Source organism: Giraffa tippelskirchi, chromosome 2, assembly GCF_054371585.1.
Source record: "Giraffa tippelskirchi isolate mGirTip1 chromosome 2, T2T-mGirTip1v1.2.pri, whole genome shotgun sequence".
Taxonomy (NCBI): Eukaryota; Metazoa; Chordata; class Mammalia; order Artiodactyla; family Giraffidae; genus Giraffa; species Giraffa tippelskirchi.
In genome coordinates, this window is record NC_137276.1 from 94,607,463 (window position 1) to 94,625,816 (window position 18,354).

General features: G+C 46.0%; 1 protein-coding gene and 1 long non-coding RNA gene across 11 annotated transcripts in view; one reads left to right on the forward strand and one right to left on the reverse strand.

Moving 5' to 3' along the window:
* The window catches only part of LOC145539833 (uncharacterized), a 386,573-nt gene that overhangs the window by 147,389 nt on the left and 220,830 nt on the right, over positions 1 to 18,354 (reverse strand). The gene's annotated exons all lie outside the window — the stretch shown is intronic.
* NMNAT3 (nicotinamide nucleotide adenylyltransferase 3) overlaps positions 1 to 18,354 on the forward strand; it is a 121,094-nt gene that overhangs the window by 35,393 nt on the left and 67,347 nt on the right. For 2 of the 10 annotated variants that reach the window (XM_081574014.1, XM_081574012.1), the window contains exon 1: positions 4,951 to 5,134. The exons of the other annotated variants lie outside the window; for them this stretch is intronic. The gene's annotated coding sequence lies outside the window, so the exon portion shown is untranslated. Of the gene's footprint in view, positions 1 to 4,950; positions 5,135 to 18,354 lie in introns of those variants that run through there. 10 annotated transcript variants of the gene reach the window in all.

The following is an 18,354-nucleotide window of genomic DNA, read 5'->3' on the forward strand; positions in this document are numbered from 1 at the left end:
CGGGGGGGGCGGGGGGGGCGGGGGGGGCGGGGGGGGAGGGCGGGCAATGAGCAGTATTAAGGGCGTAAGGCCAGGAGCAACACGTGCATCTCAGGTGGTTGATGCTACTGAAATACCAGGATGAGGTTCATGAGCACACATTAACTGACAGAGCATCAGCTCCTTCACACTCACCAGTGTGAAAGGCCTATTATAGCTTTGGAACTGGCCCTGCCCTTGCCACATGAATGCTAATGTCTCGTACTTCCATTTCCCAATTTCACAGCAGACCTGCATGCTCCTAAATTAAACTGCACTGCTCAGCATTATCCGGGTGCATTCCAGGATTTAGTCCAAAATGGCCCAAACTACTGCCTATTTCAGCAGAACTCCCTTTGGCTACCACCTGTTAATATGTTATAGAGACATTAGAACAGTGATTCGAGAGTGCAGACCAGGCAGGTGGAGAACACACTTCCCTGCACAGAGGTCTGCCAGCAGGCGGGAGTGACCCAGGGCAGTGAGCATGAGGGGATACTGGCAGCAGCCTTTCAGACAGGGGGCAGGGCCCAGGCAGACCCACTTCACCAGAAACACAAGAGGTGGTGTGTCTGCCAATCTTTCTTATAGAGACTCTGGAATATGAATGACTAGAGTTGAAAAATAACTAATCAGCTCAAAGAAATGAAATAAAGAAAGCCCTGAATAGGGCTGGTTTTTGTCACTTTCTAAGACAGTGAAGGGAATTAAAAAACATACTGAGATGCTAACCACTGAACCAGGTTATCAAAGGTAAAAAAATACAGCGATGCTTTGCTTCCCAACATAATAGACTAAACACTGATACTTTTGTAATCAAAATAATGCGACTAATTCAGAAGGGCCTTTTAATATAAAGTTATAGCTTCATTCCTACCCCATTTGTCTGCCTCTCAAAGGTAGCCTCTTTAAATTATTTGGGGGGGGGGTTAAACATACAACTCTTAATTGTATTCCAGTTGTATTCGAAGATAGCCATTGAGTCCTGTTAAGAAAGATAGATTTAACTCATTTATATTTGGTACCCTTCCCTTCTTCCTTCCTCTCATTTTCAATGTTTTTATTATTTTTTATTATTTTACTGGTTACCTTTTTACTTTAAATAGTATACTTTTATTTCTTGAGTCACAAATGATGCTTTCTTAATATCCATTCCCACTTCTTTTTTCCAAACAAATCCAGTTTTGTTGAAAGTAGCAATGTGCCATCTAAACAAACTACACTTCTCTGTTTTCCTTGTGAAAAGGACAGTCATGTCACTGTGTTCTAGCCAGTGAGATGTAAGCAGTTGTGGATGGGGCTTCAGGAAGGTTCTTTATAAGGGTGCTGACTTAGCAGGTTGGCCTATTTTGCCCTTCTACCTACTTTCTTCTTACTTGGAACATAGATGTGATGGCTAGAGCCATAGCAGACATCTTGTGGCCATGAGACAAGATGAACTAGTCTATATTTTAAGAATAACAAAGAAATCTAGTGGGATCCAGAGATACTTGTGATAGCTGCTGCTGCTGCTGCTAAGTCGCTTCAGTTGTGTCCGACTCTGTGCGACCCCATAGATGGAAGCCCACCAGGCTCCCGCATCCCTGGGATTCTCCAGGCAAGAACACTGGAGTAGGTTGCCATTTCCTTCTCCAATGCATGAAAGTGAAAAGGGAAAGTGAAGTCGCTCAGTCGTGTCCAACTCTTAGTGACCCCATGGACGGAAAATCCTCCGTCCATGGGATTTTCCAGGCAAGAGTACTGGAGTGGGGTGCCATTGCCTTCTCCACTTATGAAAGCAGACCTGCTATACTACCGCTGAACCGCCTACCTTTTAGCTTCCTTTTTTGGAGGAGTTTATGCTCTATCTTGTTTAAAGCACTACATTCCCCATGTCTGTTACAATCAAATCTCTGTTTCTTATTCATAAACTGTAGTCAGTAGCAAGACTCTCTAAGAGGTAAGAAGAAAATACTGGAGCTTCTCCTCTTTGTCCCATTATTCTTTCCTTAACCATTTCCCTTCTAGTAGCTGTATTCTCACATTGCCCAGGGTGTTAGCATTATCTTTCTATTACGGATTTATAATAGGTTGACTCCAAAAGTTGTATACCATTAAACAGCATTTAAGTCATTTTGACTGTGCGAATGTTCACTCCAGGGTCAAATACCCTTGGACCACTCAAAGGGAAGTTCCTAACATCAGAGTCAAATGAATTTTCTTTTCTCATGTTCCGTCAGGGCTTAAAATTGTGTCACACTTTAATTTACATTATTATATAGCTTTCTGTTTTACTTGGATTTTTTTTCTTCTGGTTATAGTTGAGAGAGAAATGCTTTCACTCTAATCTCAGTTTACCCACGCTCTCAGCACACACCTTTTTCTTAGAGTCTCTCCTTTTCCTCTTCTGCCTGGGACGTGCTCTGCCACCTGCACAGCTCTCATCCCAGCCTCCTAGGTTGTATCCCTTGCCTTCTACTTTATTAGTTTTTCTTCTTGGTTTTGCTGAAACACACTCCAGTGAGCTTCTTAAGAAAGTGTGCCTCAGAGGTAAACTTTGATTCCATTCATGTCTAAAAATGTATTTACTGTCTTTATACTTAACTGATAGTCTAGCCAGATAGAGAATTCTAGAGTCAAAGTCATCTTCTTTTAGAAGTATGCAGCCATTGCTCATTATCTTTGGCATCTAACATTGCAAAGGAGAGGTCAGATGCCAGTCTTATTTTCATGCCTTTGTCTATGAACTTTCTTATTCCCTAGAAATCCTTAGCATCTTTTCTTTATCCTTAGTGTTCTGATTACTTCAGATCAAGTGTATTAGCAATTAGGTGATTTTGGTTGCAAGTCACAGGACACCAACTCAAAGCTGCTTAATGTTAAAAAACTTACTGGCTCACGTAATTGAGATGTCCTAGTTAGGACTGATTTTAGGAGTGGTTCAGTCAGGGCTCTGGCTTGTTTCTCTGCAATTCTCTTGGCTTGTGAAGCTGGGTAGGTCTCAAAACAATCTGGAGAGAACAGAAAACAAAGAAGCAAAGCAGAGGTTAATGAGTAAGGCAGTGCAATTGGAGCTTGGCATCAGAGAAGGCTCACCAAAGGAGATCTTTGATTTTAAAATTTTAATTGTGATAAAATACATGTAACATAAAATTTATCATCTTAACCATTTTAAGTGTATAGTTCAATAGTGTTAAGTACACTGACAGTGTTATACAACCATCTCCAAAATTCACATCTTACAAAACTGAAACTGTACTCCTCTCCAAACTCCCCATTCCCTCCTCCGTCTAGTGTCTGGCAACCATTCTATTCTCTGTCTTTATGAGTTTAACTATCTAGGCACCTCATGTAACTGAAACCGTAGGGTATTTTTCTTTTTCTGATGCTCATTTCACTTAGCAGTGTCCTCAGGTTACATCTTATGTTGAAGCATATATTAGAATTTTCTTTTTTGAAGGCCAAATAATAGTCTGTTGTATGTAAATATCACATTTTGCTTATCTGTTCATCCATCATGAACGCTTGGGTTGCTTCCACATTTTAGCTATTGTGACTAGCTCTGCAAATATCTCTTTGAGACTCTGTCTTCAGTACTTTGGGGTATATACCTAGAAGTAGATCTGATGAATCATATGGAAATTATATTTTTAATTTTTGAGGAACCTCTGTACTGTTTTCCACAGTACTTGTACCCTTGTACATTCCCAGCAGTCATGCACAAGGATTCCAGTTTCTCCACATTCTCAACACTTGCTGCTTTCTGTATTTTTGGTAGTAGCCATGCAGATGGGTATAAGGTAGAAGCTTATTGTAGTTCTGATTTGCATTTCCCTAGTGATTCGTGATGTTGAATCTTTTTATGTGCTTTTTGGCCAGTTGTATGTCTTCTTTGGAGAAATGTATATTCAGTCCTCTTTTAATTGGGTTGTTTGTTTCTGTTGTTGTTAAGGAGACTTTTTATGTTGCCCAGGGGAGCAAAGTTAAATAGGTACAAATGGATATAGTAGGTAGAAAAAGCATTCTAGGCAGAGGACCAGGCTTCCACAAGTCACCAGGCTGTGCTGGGCCAGAAGCACAGACAAGCAGGCAGCTAGGCACTGAACCAGAAAAGACATAGCTGTCCCCACCTGGAGAGTTGGGGGGCGGAGGAAGTCCTCCAGGGGAGCCATTGTGGGTGTGAAAACAGACCCACCAGACACAGAGCTGACCTCAGGTCCCTGTGGGGATGTAGGGACAGTGAATGCAGTTGAGAGGGGTCTGTTAAGAGGCTCAGGAGGCAACTTCCCCTGAGATTAGATTCTGAGGGCCCAGGGTCAACCAAAAATCATGTTCAAAATAGTCCCTGGAAAATTCCCAGTACATTAGCCACATGGGGTCCAACATACCACCCCTCCTTGGGACCCACACAGTGGGATTCCCTCAAGGACAGGCGCAGTGTCTGTCTCTGGCTTGCAACCCAGATGAAGTGTCTGCTGTGACTTTAGGGACCATGTCATGCAAAAGGTCCCTGTCTTTTCACACTTGGCCAGCAGACATGCACACACCGTAAGGGTGAAGCAAGAACCAAGGCCTCCTGAAGTATATCCTCTTGGATGCTTCAGGCCACAGGTAACTTACTACCTGACCAATAGCTGTGGCAGTTAAGGTATTTTAGCAGCTCAGTAATAAAGTCCAGAGAGAGGTAGTACTAGGTTAAGTCAGTGACTTGATGAGACCATGACTCTGGGTAGCCCCTTATCTCTGCAGCTCTCTAGGCCTTTCCTACATGGTGACAGGAGGGCTGTGGCAGCCCCAAGTGGCACATCCTACACCAGAGTCCAGAGCAGGGAGAGGCAAAGAAAGAGCCATCATGTTGCTGCTCTTTCGTCCAGGCGGAACATCTTTCCCAGAGGCCCCTCCTCTTACATCTCATTGGCCAGGACTGGGTCACATGCCCACGCCCAACCAATCACAGCAAAGGGGACAGATTGCCATGGTGGATGTGGTGCCATGGTTTCTGTATGGGTCAGTGTGCCTCGTCCTTGAGCAAAACCAGGTTTGTTGACAAAGTGAAAGGGTGATCACTGCTACAGGAAGGACCAGCATAACTTCTGCCACATCATACTCCCTCTGGAACATCTGCTCGTGGAAAACAGTGAGCTTGAATTATTTCAGTTTGTCTATATTTTCTTTCACACTTGAGTTATCATTTTGTTGATCTTGTGAGGCCTTCACAGGCAAAATTCACCTGAGCCAGAGGCCTGTGGGAGGAGGCTTCTGTCTTAATTTTGGAGTGGATACCTCCAGATTTCTGTGTCTGGCTTTACCCTATCCTTTGGGCATGTGGTGCTCTCTAATTCCTCTGGCCTGAGTGAGTTCTAACTCTATCCATTGAGCTTGAGGCCCGGGGATATTCCTGTTTCCCCTGCAGCCAGGACTCTCCTTGTCCGGGCCTCTGGGTAGCATCTCTGCTCCAACTCCCAGGAACCCCACGCTCTTGCCCTGTACCCTCATAGATTACCATGTAACACAATGTCCTGTAAAAAATGCCAAAAGCCAGAGGGTGCCATTTAAATAATTTGGTTCTTCAGAAATCATAGGAGCAAATTAATATCTTTGCATAGTTAAAATAAAAAAAAAGGCACCAAGTCCTGACTTTGTGGGCGAGAGCCTGTTGCAGATCATCTGGAGTGTTGTGTATGACATGCTGGTAGATATATTGGGCCTCTGATTCCCCCAGCCCAGGCCTAAGTGGCCTGAAACACCGACTTCACTAAATCCCTGATTCTCTGCATGTAGGGCTCATGCCCAGAGATAAATAGTGGCCTCATTTGGCTTGCTCTGGCAGGAACAGATTGAATCTGTCCTGGACCAGTGGTGTCTTTAATCAGGGCTGGCACAGGTGAATCCTGTTTCCTAACTTTTTAATGGAAGGCTTCCTCCTCTGCTTAGAGGTGAGGCTCTGATGTGTCTCTTTCATTCATTTTCATGACACCTCCATGGATGGGTATTGGGATATCCTCATTTTACAGAGAACTGGAGGGCTTGTTCAGAGGCATAGAGCTTGGAACAAAAAGACAAGCATTTTCCATTCCAGAGGTCCCCCAATTGCAAGCACAGGTAACCTCAATTCAAGCCCAGAAGTGCACCTTGGGCTTCATTGTTTGAGTACACATGTCCTTGTATGCATGAGAAATGTTGACCTGCACATCGGCTTCTGTGGAGATGTGGGCAGGGCCTGTGCTACCTCTCCTGCTAGTGGATTCTGAAGCAATAACAGGCAAGAAACAAGACAAGGTTTGTCTGTTAAAGATTCATAGAGGCTGCAGTAATTTCTATGAACTGCCTACCATTTGGCCTTCATCTCTGACCAGCACAAAAGTGATTGTCCATAGCATTAAATATATGTCGAATGAACTCGGTTAAAAATTTTAATTAATCACAGTCCAAAACCTGGCTCAAGTCTGATCTGACTTCATAGATCACTGCACAGATTTGCAGTTATCTGCTCATGACCATCGCATTCTGCTTATAACTCAATAAAGAAGGGAAGATGGGCTGCTCGGCTTATAATTTCTGGAGGAAATTATATTACATGAGATGGGAAAGGATTGCTCTGGACTTGGTTATATTGTGCCCAGTGAAATTCTCAAGTGAACACCTATCTTTCAGAAGAAAGACTTGCCAGCATCTCCCTCAGCCTCCACTGGCCTGGCCTGCCTTCATGGAGCTCCCGGCCAGCTCCTCAGCTTTCCAGGTATTTCAGGAGCTCCCTGTCACACCCCCTCCACCCCCCTGCCCCATGCCTGGAGAAACTTGACAGCAGTGGCAACTTGTTTTCTTTTCAAGTGAATGAATGAATGAACAAGCAAGGTAAACAAGTTGCCTTGTTTGTTAGAATTTTTAATTTGATTTTAAGACTGGTCCTAAAATTCAGTCCAGAGGGACTTGGGATAGAATAGAAAGCAGTTAGATGGAGCACAGATTGGGGTTGGAAGGTAAGTGATGAGCCTGGTGAAACAGATTATAAGGGTTTATGGATGCCATGCTCAGGAATTTCAACATTACTCAGAATCTGATTGGGTGACAGAGGATTTAGCAGGGAACCAGATGTGCATGTTAAAAGATCCCTTGGGCAGCTGGGCTGAGGATGTATCAGAGGTGAGACTGGAGACAGGAAACAGGTTAAGAGTGCACTCAGGTCCAATTGAGAAATAATGAGCCCCAGTCCAAAACAACGACTGTGGAATTTGAGAGAGAGCTGGATAATAAAGATATTACAGAGGTGGAACTGACAGGCTGTCAAGGCCAGGGAGGGGGAAGAGCCCAGATGGCTGCCAGTTTTGAGGTTTGGTCCCTAGAAGGGCCCTGGTGCCATCCCCTGCTGTCATTATGAACAGCTCTGCATTTTGCTGCCATATAGGAAAGCCGCCCCCCCCCCCCGGGCTATAGAGGATATGGAATGGCTTTCCCAAACTATGTCTCACTGCCCCCTGTTGGACTGGAGCAGGGCTTTGGGCATGCACCCTGGACAAGGCCTGGGCAGAGACAAGAGAAGGAACAGAAGAGTCAGATGATGTATCTGAAGGAGGAATCAGGATCCTGGGTGGGGCCTGGGCAAGACAGCAGACACAGTTCATGGGGTGAGAGCAAAATTCCGGTCCAGAAGGGAGCTAACACCCAACATTGCGAGACAGAAGTTTGAATGGGTTAAAATAAAGCAAATTGGAGACCAGGAAGCGTTGGTTGTTGGAAGCAAGGGGTAAAGGAAGTTGGGAGGGTGGACAAACCTGGGGCTCTGCTGTTCTGGTTTGGAGGTTGTTTCCTCAGTTGCCTCTTCCTGCTTCAGCCTAGACCAGTGCTCCCTGGCTCCCATTTTCATCTACTTTTGACTTTTACCTTGTCCCCCAATGAATAAGGTGAATATTCCTTATCCTCCTTCAACTCTTCATGAGAAGCACTGGGATCCTTGCCCTCAGGGCTTTACAGTCTGTCCTGCAAGAAAAGTGTGAGGGCACAAACAGAGTGTCACCTTGAAGAGGTCAGAAAAAGGAACACTTGACTTCAGAGGGAGCTCTGTGGGAGGGTTGGCCTAGAAGAGATTCTAGCTCTAGGAAGTGGCTTAAACAGAGACCCCACAGAAGCAGAAAGACTCAGAAGACTCATCAGAATGTGGCAGGTGGTCCCAGCTTGGTGAGGAGGTGGAGCACACGGAGGGAACAGAGAGAAAAGTCAGGAGACAATTAGGAAAGGTAGAATGAGGCCAGAGTCTCCGAGTCTCCTTCTGATGCCAGATGAAGGACCTGACCTAGCTCATAAATGCCAGTGGAGAACAAAATCACTGAAGATTTTATTATTGGCTTAGCATAAAGGCCCAGATTTTGTAAAGTTCTTGGTGCATAGTAAACACTCAATAGTTCATCACATTGGTCTGAGTGATTGAACCCAAACTTTAGAACTAGTTCATCTGCTCAGAATATTGAGAAAAGGTTGGATTGGGGCCATATTGGTGGTGGAGAGGTGATTGAAGAGTTTCTCTCACCTTGTCACATGGGAAAGCCCTCACTGGGGTGGGGGTGACTGTCTAGTCTGCATCCACCGCCCCTCTCCAGGAACAGCGCTGCACACCAGTGTGAGCCTCAGTCACCGGGTGTGAACCATGGGACCCCATCCAGGCTGGGACCGTGACACCGTCCTGTCCCCAGTCCATCCTGAAGTCTCACGTTCAGCTCTTCCTTTATGCTGTGCGGTGGCCTGGTGGCCTTCTGATCATTCCATGCTCCTTCACTGCTTTGCCTTTGGTGGGGAGGGGAACTGAGATAACCAGAGCTCATTTCTCTTATTTGCACTTGCCCTAATTGGCACAAGAAAGGGACGACATCCTCTAGTAGGGCAGGTCTCAGTTGTGATGAAAGGTGACCTCATGCAAAGAATATTGGATGCACTTGGAGGCTAATTGTACTGAAGGGACATGAGGAAGGATGATGAAGTGTCATAGCTAACTGGCAGGTCTTGATCACTGGTGACTGAAAACACAGGTAAGGGGTACAGGCAGTCCAGAAGCAGGTGTGGGAGGTGGTGAATTCTGTTTTGGACACACGGAATGGTTAGAAGTTCTGGAGAACCTCTTATGGGCCAGCACTATTCTGAGTACCCTACCTGGTCAACTCCAATAATCTTCATGACAATCTCAGGAGGTATGTGTAATTATCTCCATTTTCCATATGGGTCACTGAGACTCAGATAGTTGATTAACTCATAGCCGCAGGGCTGTTCACCAAATATTTCTGGCTCTCTAACTTCAGGACATGGAGAAGGCAATGGCACCCCACTCCAGTACTCTTGCCTGGGAAACCCCATGGACAGAGGAGCCTGGTAGGCTGCAGCCCATGGGGTTGCGAAGAGTCGGACACGACTGAGCAACTTCACTTTCACTTTTCACTTTCATGCACGGGAGGAGGAAATAGCAACCCACTCCAGTATTCTTGCCTGGAGAATCCCAGGGAGGGAGGAGCCTGGTGGGCTGCTGTCTATGGGGTCGCACAGAGTCGGACACGACTGACGCGACTTAGCAGCAGCAGCAGCAGCAGCAGCAGCAACTTCAGGACACAGTCAGATTATATTTTCTAGCTTATTGAAGTCAGGTGGGTTTGCTGGAAGTGACATGTGCCCATTTGACCTTCCAGAGCCTTCTTTTTCTCTGCTACAGTGAATGACTATTCCAGATAGTGACTCCTTCACTGACTTGGGTCCTGGATTGAGGACAAAGATGACACAGAGCAGAGCCTTCAGTAAGCAAGGACTGCGCATCTAAAGGAACATGAAATAAACCTTCATTGTTTTAAGCTACTGAGATTTGGGGATTGTTTGTTAATGTACCTCACCTGGCCTCTCCTGACTGACACGCTCAAGGTCACTCAGTTTGGAAGTATTTATTGGCTTTGAATCCATATCTGTCTGGCTTGTTATCAAGCCAGTGCCAGATGGCCATCCATGGACCTGTAGGGAGCCATAGTAGGATCATGAGTAGTGCAGTAGATTTGGGTGTCATCTCTACAGTTGGGAGAGGAAGCAGATAGGAAGGAATGGGGAGTTAGTCTGTGGACTTTGGCATGAGACGTATCTCTCTCCCTCATGTTCTTTCTCCCCTGACGGTTTGTGGTCGGCTCCACATGCCTGCTAAGTAAGTAGGACATCATTGCTGCCTGCTGGGTCTGATGGTTCAGAGACGTTGGCTTGAGCTTGTCGACAGCTGCACACTCATAACATTGCTAAAAACTTCATAAACTCTGAAGTCTGGAAATAGCCCAAGTGATTTGAGGTTTTGCTCACTTGTAAATGTTTGAGTATTGTGTCCACAAATTGCAAATTGAGTAACTCAATTTTGAGGCACAGCTGTTATTTAGAAAAGACCCATCTAGGAACGCAAACTCCTTGCAAAATGATTGTGCTTCATTTTTGTCAAGTATCAGAAAACCATTAAACTGCCAAGCCATATGGCAAATGCCCACTCGAAGCAGAGTGCGACAGCGCACCATAATGAATCTGTTTTGGGGGGAAGGAGATAGGACAGAGTCTGGCTTTTGTAATCCACAGAAAAGCAGATTCACTACTGCACATTTCAGCCTTCTAGAGTCCTGAGTAAGGATTTTTCCTCCTATGAAAAATTCATATAAAAATTAAGTGATGGTACAATTTTTTGTTAGGTATATTTTCCCTTTCAAACAATATACATTTGAGTTTCTGTATATAAAATAGGTTTAATAGGGACAATAGAAACTTCAAAGTTTACACACTTTTAATTGCTTTATATCCAAATTCAATCAACATTCCTTGTGTGTGTGTTGGTTGCTCAGTCATGTCTGTTTGTGACCCCATGGACTGTAGCCCACTAGGCTCCTCTGTTCATGGGACTTCCCAGGCAAGAATACTGGAGTGGGTAGCCATTCCCTCAACCTAAACTGATTTAGGTTTAGTTGCATATAACAGGAAATAGAAAATAATAGTGATTTAGGAGATTATTTCTCTCCTCAGTTTAAAAAGAAGACACACCTGGAGGTCAGCAATCTAGGTCCTCAGGGTCCTGACTTCCTCTTGGCTTACTGTTTGGAACCCCATGGATTGTAGCTCACCGGCTTCCTCTGTCCATGGGGATTCTCCAGGCAAGAATACTGGAGTGGGTTGCCATGCTCTCCTCCAGGGGATCTATCTGACCCAGGGATCAAACCCAGGTCTCCCACATTACAGGCAGATTCTTTATCATCTGAGCTACCAGGAAAGCCCAGGAATACAGGAGTGGGTAGCCTATCCCTTCTCCAGGGGAACCGGAGTTTCTTATATTGCAGACAGATTCTTTACCAGCTGAGCTACCAGGAAGCCCTTCTCTTGGCTTATTCTCTGCCAAGCCTGGAGTTGATCCTCATCCTCAAGGTCCAAGCTAGCTCCCATACTCCAGTAATCATGTTCTAGACAGCAGGAAGGGAGAAGAGGAGAAAGGCATGCCTTTCCCTTTTAAATAGAGTTACTGGAAGTCCCACTCAACACTTCTATTCATAGATCACTGGCCAGGCCTTAGTCATGTGGCCTCACCCTGCTGCACAGGACACTGGGGAATGCAGCAGCATGCCCAGCCAAAGACTGGGAGAGGGAATGTTGGGAGCTCACTGCAGACTCTGTCCTACCTGATGTCCTCAGTATCTGTCTGTTCTTCCTGCAGGATTAGGAGGACAGGGCCAGATTTCGTTTAGCCCTGTACCTCCAAGGCACTAGCGCAGTCTGCTACTTCATGCTCCTCATAGCAGACCCCGGGCACCGCTTCTCACCTGTTACCTCCTCTGATACCTTCTTTGCTTGAAGTTGGTGCGGTGGCTGTGATTTAGGGCAGGTTTCTTCAACTTCAGAAGATGCTGTCTACCTGAGTGACTTTAAACTATTCATTCCTCTGCTTCTCAATATCAACTCAACTCAATTCTAAGATAAGTAATGCTTCAAGTTGATTGTTAAGGCTAGAGCTAGACAGAAACTAGGCTTCTCAGGTGCCTCAGAGGTAAAGAATCTACTTGCCAATGCAGGAGACATGGCTTCGATCCCTGGGTCAAGAAGATTCCCCTGGAGAAGGAAATGGCAACCCACTCTTGCCTGGGAAATCCCATGGACAGAGGAGCCTGGCAGGCTGCAGTCCGTGGGGTCACGAAAAGAATCAGACACAACTTAGTGACTTAAAAAACAAACGAAAAGAAACTACAGCAGTGGTATGTGAGAGTGGCCTTTTAGGGGAGCCCTCTTCTGTGGCTGATCTGAGCGAGTTACCTCCCAGGTTGGGAATGCTAACGTGTTCCTAAAGCCTGCCAGGTTTTGATCATGGGCGGCTATGAAATGGTACGCTCTTTTTCAAGCAAGGTGAACAGGTATGTGGAAGTGGATGTGAGGTTGATGAATTCTGTTTTAAGTATAATGAAAGGGAAGAGAAAGGAGCTAATATTCCTGGAGAACCCACTATGGGCCAGGTACTGTGCTAAGTGGATCAACGCCAGTAACCCTCAAGACAGCCCGAAGAGGTATGTGTAATTATCTCCATTTTCCATGTGACTGAGGCTCAGAGAAGTTGATTAGACTCTTCACCGGAACTCAGGCACCAACCCTTTGCTTCCAGGCACGTTGGAAGAATCAGCACTAGTGTGTGCAAGGCTTCCGCACAGTGCCCAGCCTGTCACTCCACAAACCCTGTAGCTGCTACTCACTTCCTCCCTCCAATAACAGTGAAATCAGTCCCAGCTCCTGAGTGTGGGGTTGCAAGAGACCTCGTTCCATTCCTTGGCCTCCTCCAAATCTTTTGAAAGTTCTCAAAACTGAAGAGCCAGGCTGCCTGCTTTCCCGTGATCCTCATAATTAGGACGAGTGCTTAATTGGCATGTTTGTTTCCTCCAAGGGGTGGCTGGCGGAGGCACCTCACATGACAGAGGAGGCTGGGTGTACTTTTGTTCTTAGCAGTACTGCGTGCCCATAGCAACAGCGAGCAAATCTGGTAAAGTTGAAAGAAAAAGTGCCCCAGAGTTTGCTTGAAGGTTGATTGCCCTGGAGAAGTTGACGCAATCGTGCAGATGGAGATGATCTCCCTGGGTCCTGAAAACTGTGCTCATCAACTCCACAAATCCAAACTACGTCTCTTGTTTTCTTTAAGACGAGGAGTCCAGTCAAGAGGTCTGTGTAATGAAAGATGTTTGTGGAATCCATTTCCATTCTGCCCGAAGCCATCTGCTTTATGTCTAAAATAAACAGGGATGTTTTCGACCACTTTCCCCGGGCCGGGTCCCATTAGAGTTACTCTCCGCAGGGAAAGGTAAATTTACTGCCTCCCCAGCAATGCACATTAGTACATTACATCTGCAATGACAACACTTAACCTTCCCTGCTCGCCTTTCCTTTCTGTGTCTCTGCGACACCCTGTGACAAATGGGCTGAGGGTTGCATTGTTAGAATTTAGTGCGTGTGGGGTCACTGGCCAGCATCACATTACCTGGTGATTGAGGTGAAATGCAGGCAATGGGAAAAGTCATCCTCTGGGAAGCTGGGGACTGCCTAACGTTTGCCAGGCAGAGGGCCCTGGGGGTAGCAGCCATCCTGGGACTTGCTTCCTGGCACACCATCCTGGGGGTGTCTTGAGAGTTCTTAAAATCCTTCAGAGGTTCCTCATTGCCTATGAGATGAAATCTAGACACCCCCCAGACCCCTTGGAGGCCTGCGTGATCCTTGCACTCTCTGCACCCACACCTTGGGCCGCCTGCACATCGGCTCACATCACATAGGGTCACAGTGTGTTCATCACCTTCCTTAAGTGGTGGTTTCTGAACCTTTGCAATGCTGGTCCCTGTGTCCGACACACTCTTCCATATCCTCCTTACTGGCTCAATCCCTGAGCCTTTCCTGCCCCAGTTTGAAGGTCACCTCGGAGAGCCTGCCCGAAAGAAGTGAGTGTATGAGTTTCCTGTGACTGCTGTAACAAACTACCATGTGTTATTGGTTAAAACAACACAATTTTATTTTCTTACAATTCAGGAGGTCAGAAGTCTGAAGTGAAGGTGTCAGCAAGGCTGCACTACTTCGCGAGGCTCTAGGCAAAACTCTGTTTCCTTGCGGGTCCCACGTGCACTGCTGGGCCACGGCCCCTCCCTCCGTCTTCAGTGCTAGCAGCAGAGCATCTTCTTGCCTCTTGATCACTGCTTTGGTCCTTACGTCTTTCCCTGTGTGACTGTCCTGCCTCCCTCTTATTAGGACCCTAATCATGTTAAAATTGGGCCCACCTTGGATAATCCAAGATACCCTCCCCATTTCTGATCCTTAATTTAATCACACCTTCAAAGTCTTCTCACCTGGCAAAGCACAACGGATGACCATCAGGGCAGAGGAATGACCTTGGTGTCAGTGTGCAGGAGGCCCGTATATCCCTGTTCATGGGATCCTGGCATCAGAGGTGGTACAACAGGGCAGGAACATCTTGTTTGATTTCAGTCTGAGTTGGATAGACTGGGGTCTTGGGGAGGGGCCTTGGGTACTTCTGGGAAGCTGGAAAGGTCAGCTTATATCCCTGGAAGGTACAGTCTTGACTGCTTGGGACAGAAGCAAAGAGAGGGAGTCACTATCTGAAAAGGAGGTTGCTTAGTCAGAAACAGTCCCTCATTCTCTCATTCATGCCACACACATTCCTGAGCACCTGTGTGCCAGCAGTCTGCAGGAGTTAAAGGGCGTAGATGAATAAGAAACTTCCCTGTAGTGTTCACCTTCTACTTGAGGAAGAGGGACATGGAAACAAAGCAATGACAGGTCTGTGGTCCGATGAAAGAAAAAAGTGATTAATGTGTAATATGTAATAGATACAGTTAGTACAGTGGGAGAGGGAGGCATGGGGTAGAAACTGAGGAGAAAGCCTTGAAGGCATGAGCAAGGGTGACGTTTCAGGTAGTTGGAAGAGCATTTGCACAAGTGAGAAGAAAGGAGCATTGTGTTGTTTTTGAGGAGAGGATGAGAGGCTGTTGGGCTTCCCAGATGGTGCAGTGGTAAAGAATCCACTTAATGCAAGAGACACAAGAGACATGGCTTCAATCCCTGGTTCGGGAAGATCCCTTGAAGGAGGGCCTGGCAACCCACTCCAGTGTTCTTGACAGGATAATCCCATAGACAGAGGAGCCTGGCGGGCTACAGTCCATGGGGTCAAAGCGTTGGACACAACTGAGCACACAGCACAATGAGATGCTGTTGGGATGACTGTACAGTAGGAGGTGAGATCCAGAGGTGGAATCTGTTTGCATTGCCTCCAGTTTAATGATAAATGCCAAGAAGACCGTGTGCCACTTTCTCTACTTGTTAAACCCTTTAGCTGCAATTACTGCTTGTTCTGTGGACCTCCCATTAAATGCTTCTTGATGAGAAGCATTTCCCAGTAGCAAACGCTAAAGCCTGGCATGCTTGCTTCGTCTCACTGGATACTATGACATGATAGAGCAGATGAGTCGCTTTTTTTTTTCTCTCTTTTTAATTCTGTTTTACAGATAAGTCATTATGGCATGCATCCAGCTTTTGAGATGTGCTCAAATTTGAGCCGGGTTTATTCTCTGGTGGACCCCAGGAGGGAGTCCGTCTCAGTCCTGTCATTGTATTTCTCTGGGTTTGGGCTTGGGAGGGTGTTTAGTTGAAGCCAGCTAGAGTGTCCAAATGATGCAACAATGCAGGTACACTGTCCTCGTTCCTGAGCCTGGGAACGTGTGCCCACCGCAACCTCCCACCTGAGGCACGGTTGGGACAGGGTAAATTGCTCTCAGAGCAGTGTGGCTCTGTGTGCCCACGCAAGGAAACAAAAGACAGACACTTGCTACATGTGATTTATTCTCCTTCCCAACATGGCACTGCGTCACATTGATGCCACCATTCAAACTAATGTTCTAATTTACAGTTTCTGGGGACTTTGGGAAAATGCATCAAAACCCCAGGTTACCTGAGATGCTGCAGTTACATGTTTTAAGGGCTCTAAAAACATGATGTTTTGTCAAAATAAAATAGAATTTTGAAAGGCTTCCTAACAATGGTAAAAAAAAAAAAAACAAGACAAACAAAAAAAAACCAAACCAGCTATCCTCTTCAGCTACACTCATCACAAGGCTGCTCCTGTGAGTAGCTCAGCACGCTCTGCAAGTACTCTCTCATTAAAGATCCGCCCTCCCCTGGAAAAAAACAGGGGCAGCAGCTCTCACACGCAGGCTACTTTCTTCTCACGTAGCAGGGGGTGTCCCTGCTGCCTCAAAGGAAGTGAGAAGCAAACCACAGCCTGCCTCAGTTGAGACTTTTTTTATCTTCACACCACGGTAGCTCAGAATACTCCCAGGACAACTTCTCTATGTACCTGAGAAGATGCTTAAGCCTTCCCAGTACCAGGACGTGGGTCCACTCGCCAGCTGGCCAGTGTCCTTTCAGTCTCCACCCAGGCCTCCTCTGGGCCAGGCTCTGTGCTGGAAGCTGAGATCATAAATGAAGAAAACACCACTCCTGCTCTTAAGGGGCTTACTCTCTGGTTGGGAAGACAGACACAAGAGCAGCGTTTTCCAAAAAATGTGGTATGTGACTTACTGAAGGTGAGCAGAGATCAGCTAGCCTAGGTGTCAGAAAAGCCGTTGTGGCAGACACTGTAAATTGGCTAATCCTATTCCCAACTCCCTTTCCCCTGCTGCTTCCAAACTGGAGGCTACGAAGCTAAAGACTTGCTCTTCCAGCTTCTCTTGCCTGGAGTGGCCACTCGACCTATGGCCATGAGGCAGAAGCAAAATCTGCAGAAAAGTTCTTTAAAAACTTTTGTGTTCTTGCTTAAGAGGGGCAGCCAGTCTGTATAGCTCCTTGCTCCTTCTTCTTGGCTTGGTTATATTCATGATGGATGTGGCTACAGCAGCAATCTTGTGACCATGAGGAAAAAGCTGAGCAAATTGTAGGTCATTGTTGAGCCAGTGATCCAGTGCCAGCTGCTGCCTACTTCTAGATATTTCATCATGTGAAAAGCAAATAAACCTTTATTTGTGTAAGTCATTGAGATTAGCTTCTGGAACTTGCAGCCAAATACCTCCCTAACTGATACAAACACTTGGCAAGCAGTCAGGAGATAATGATTGAAGTCACATAAGTAATACGATCACCTGAGTTGAATCTTAACAGATTGGGATGTGCTGTAAGTATTCTAGTTGGAGAAAACAAAAGTAGCATATATTGGGTTAGCCAAAAAGTTTAAGATGTTATCTTAAACTTTTTGGCCAACCAAAAATAGAAGCACTTGAAGTTGAAACAGGAGGCCACGAGGAGCTCACAGAGAAACCACTGACAAGGAGTTTGTCACAACTAGAGTATACAGTATGAAGCAAGGAGTAGTTAGATACAGCCAGTACAAGCAGCAGCAGGGGCCAGATTAAAAGTTTCCTCCAGTACAGAGAGGACCCAGGTTCCAGTAACCAAGGACTCTCCATGTTACCCTTTTAACTGTGGAATTACAGCCAAGGCCAACATAGCAAGAGGAGTAAGGAAGAAGTAAATGCATCCCTCTTGTTGGTCACTCTATTAGTTACCTGTTGCTGCATAACGAATTACCCCCAAACATAGCAGCTTAAAATGTCACACATTTATCATCTCACAGTTTCTGGGAGTTAGGAATCTAGAGGCGGCTCCACTGAGTTGGGGTGTCTGGTTCAGAGTCTCTTACAAGGTTGCAGGCAAGGTGTTCATGGGGCTGTGGTCTCATCTGAAGACTCAGCTGGGGAAAGATCCACTTCCATATTCTCTCCGATGGTTGTTAGCAGGACTCAGTTTCTCACAGGCTGTCATCACCAGAAGACTTTCAATTCCTTGCCCCATGGGTCTCTCCATGAGGCAGCTCACAACACAGTGGCCAAATTCTTCAGGGTGAGCAAGAAAGAAAGTGAAAGAGGTGAACAAGAGGGAAGCCAGAGACTTTGTAACCTTCTCTGAGAAGTGGAATCCTCACTAGAAGCAAGTCAGTAGGTCCTGTCCACACTCAGTGAGAGGGGTCTACAGGTGAATACCAGGAAGTGAGGATCACAAGCAGCCTTTTTGAAAGCTGCCAATCACAAACATATTGCCACCACCTTTCCCCTTCCCCTCCTCCATCACTGTGGTCAACAGCAACATCTTGCTTGTCATTGCATCATCATCATCACACTGACAGTGGTTATTTATTAAATCCTTCCTGTGCACCCAGACATTTTCCATCCATAGTTCATTTATCCTTACAACAACCCTGTAAGTGTAAGTAATAATGTTCCCATTCTGCATATGGAGAAACTGAGCCTTAAGAGGGACTGTGATTTGCACTAGGTCACATAGCCA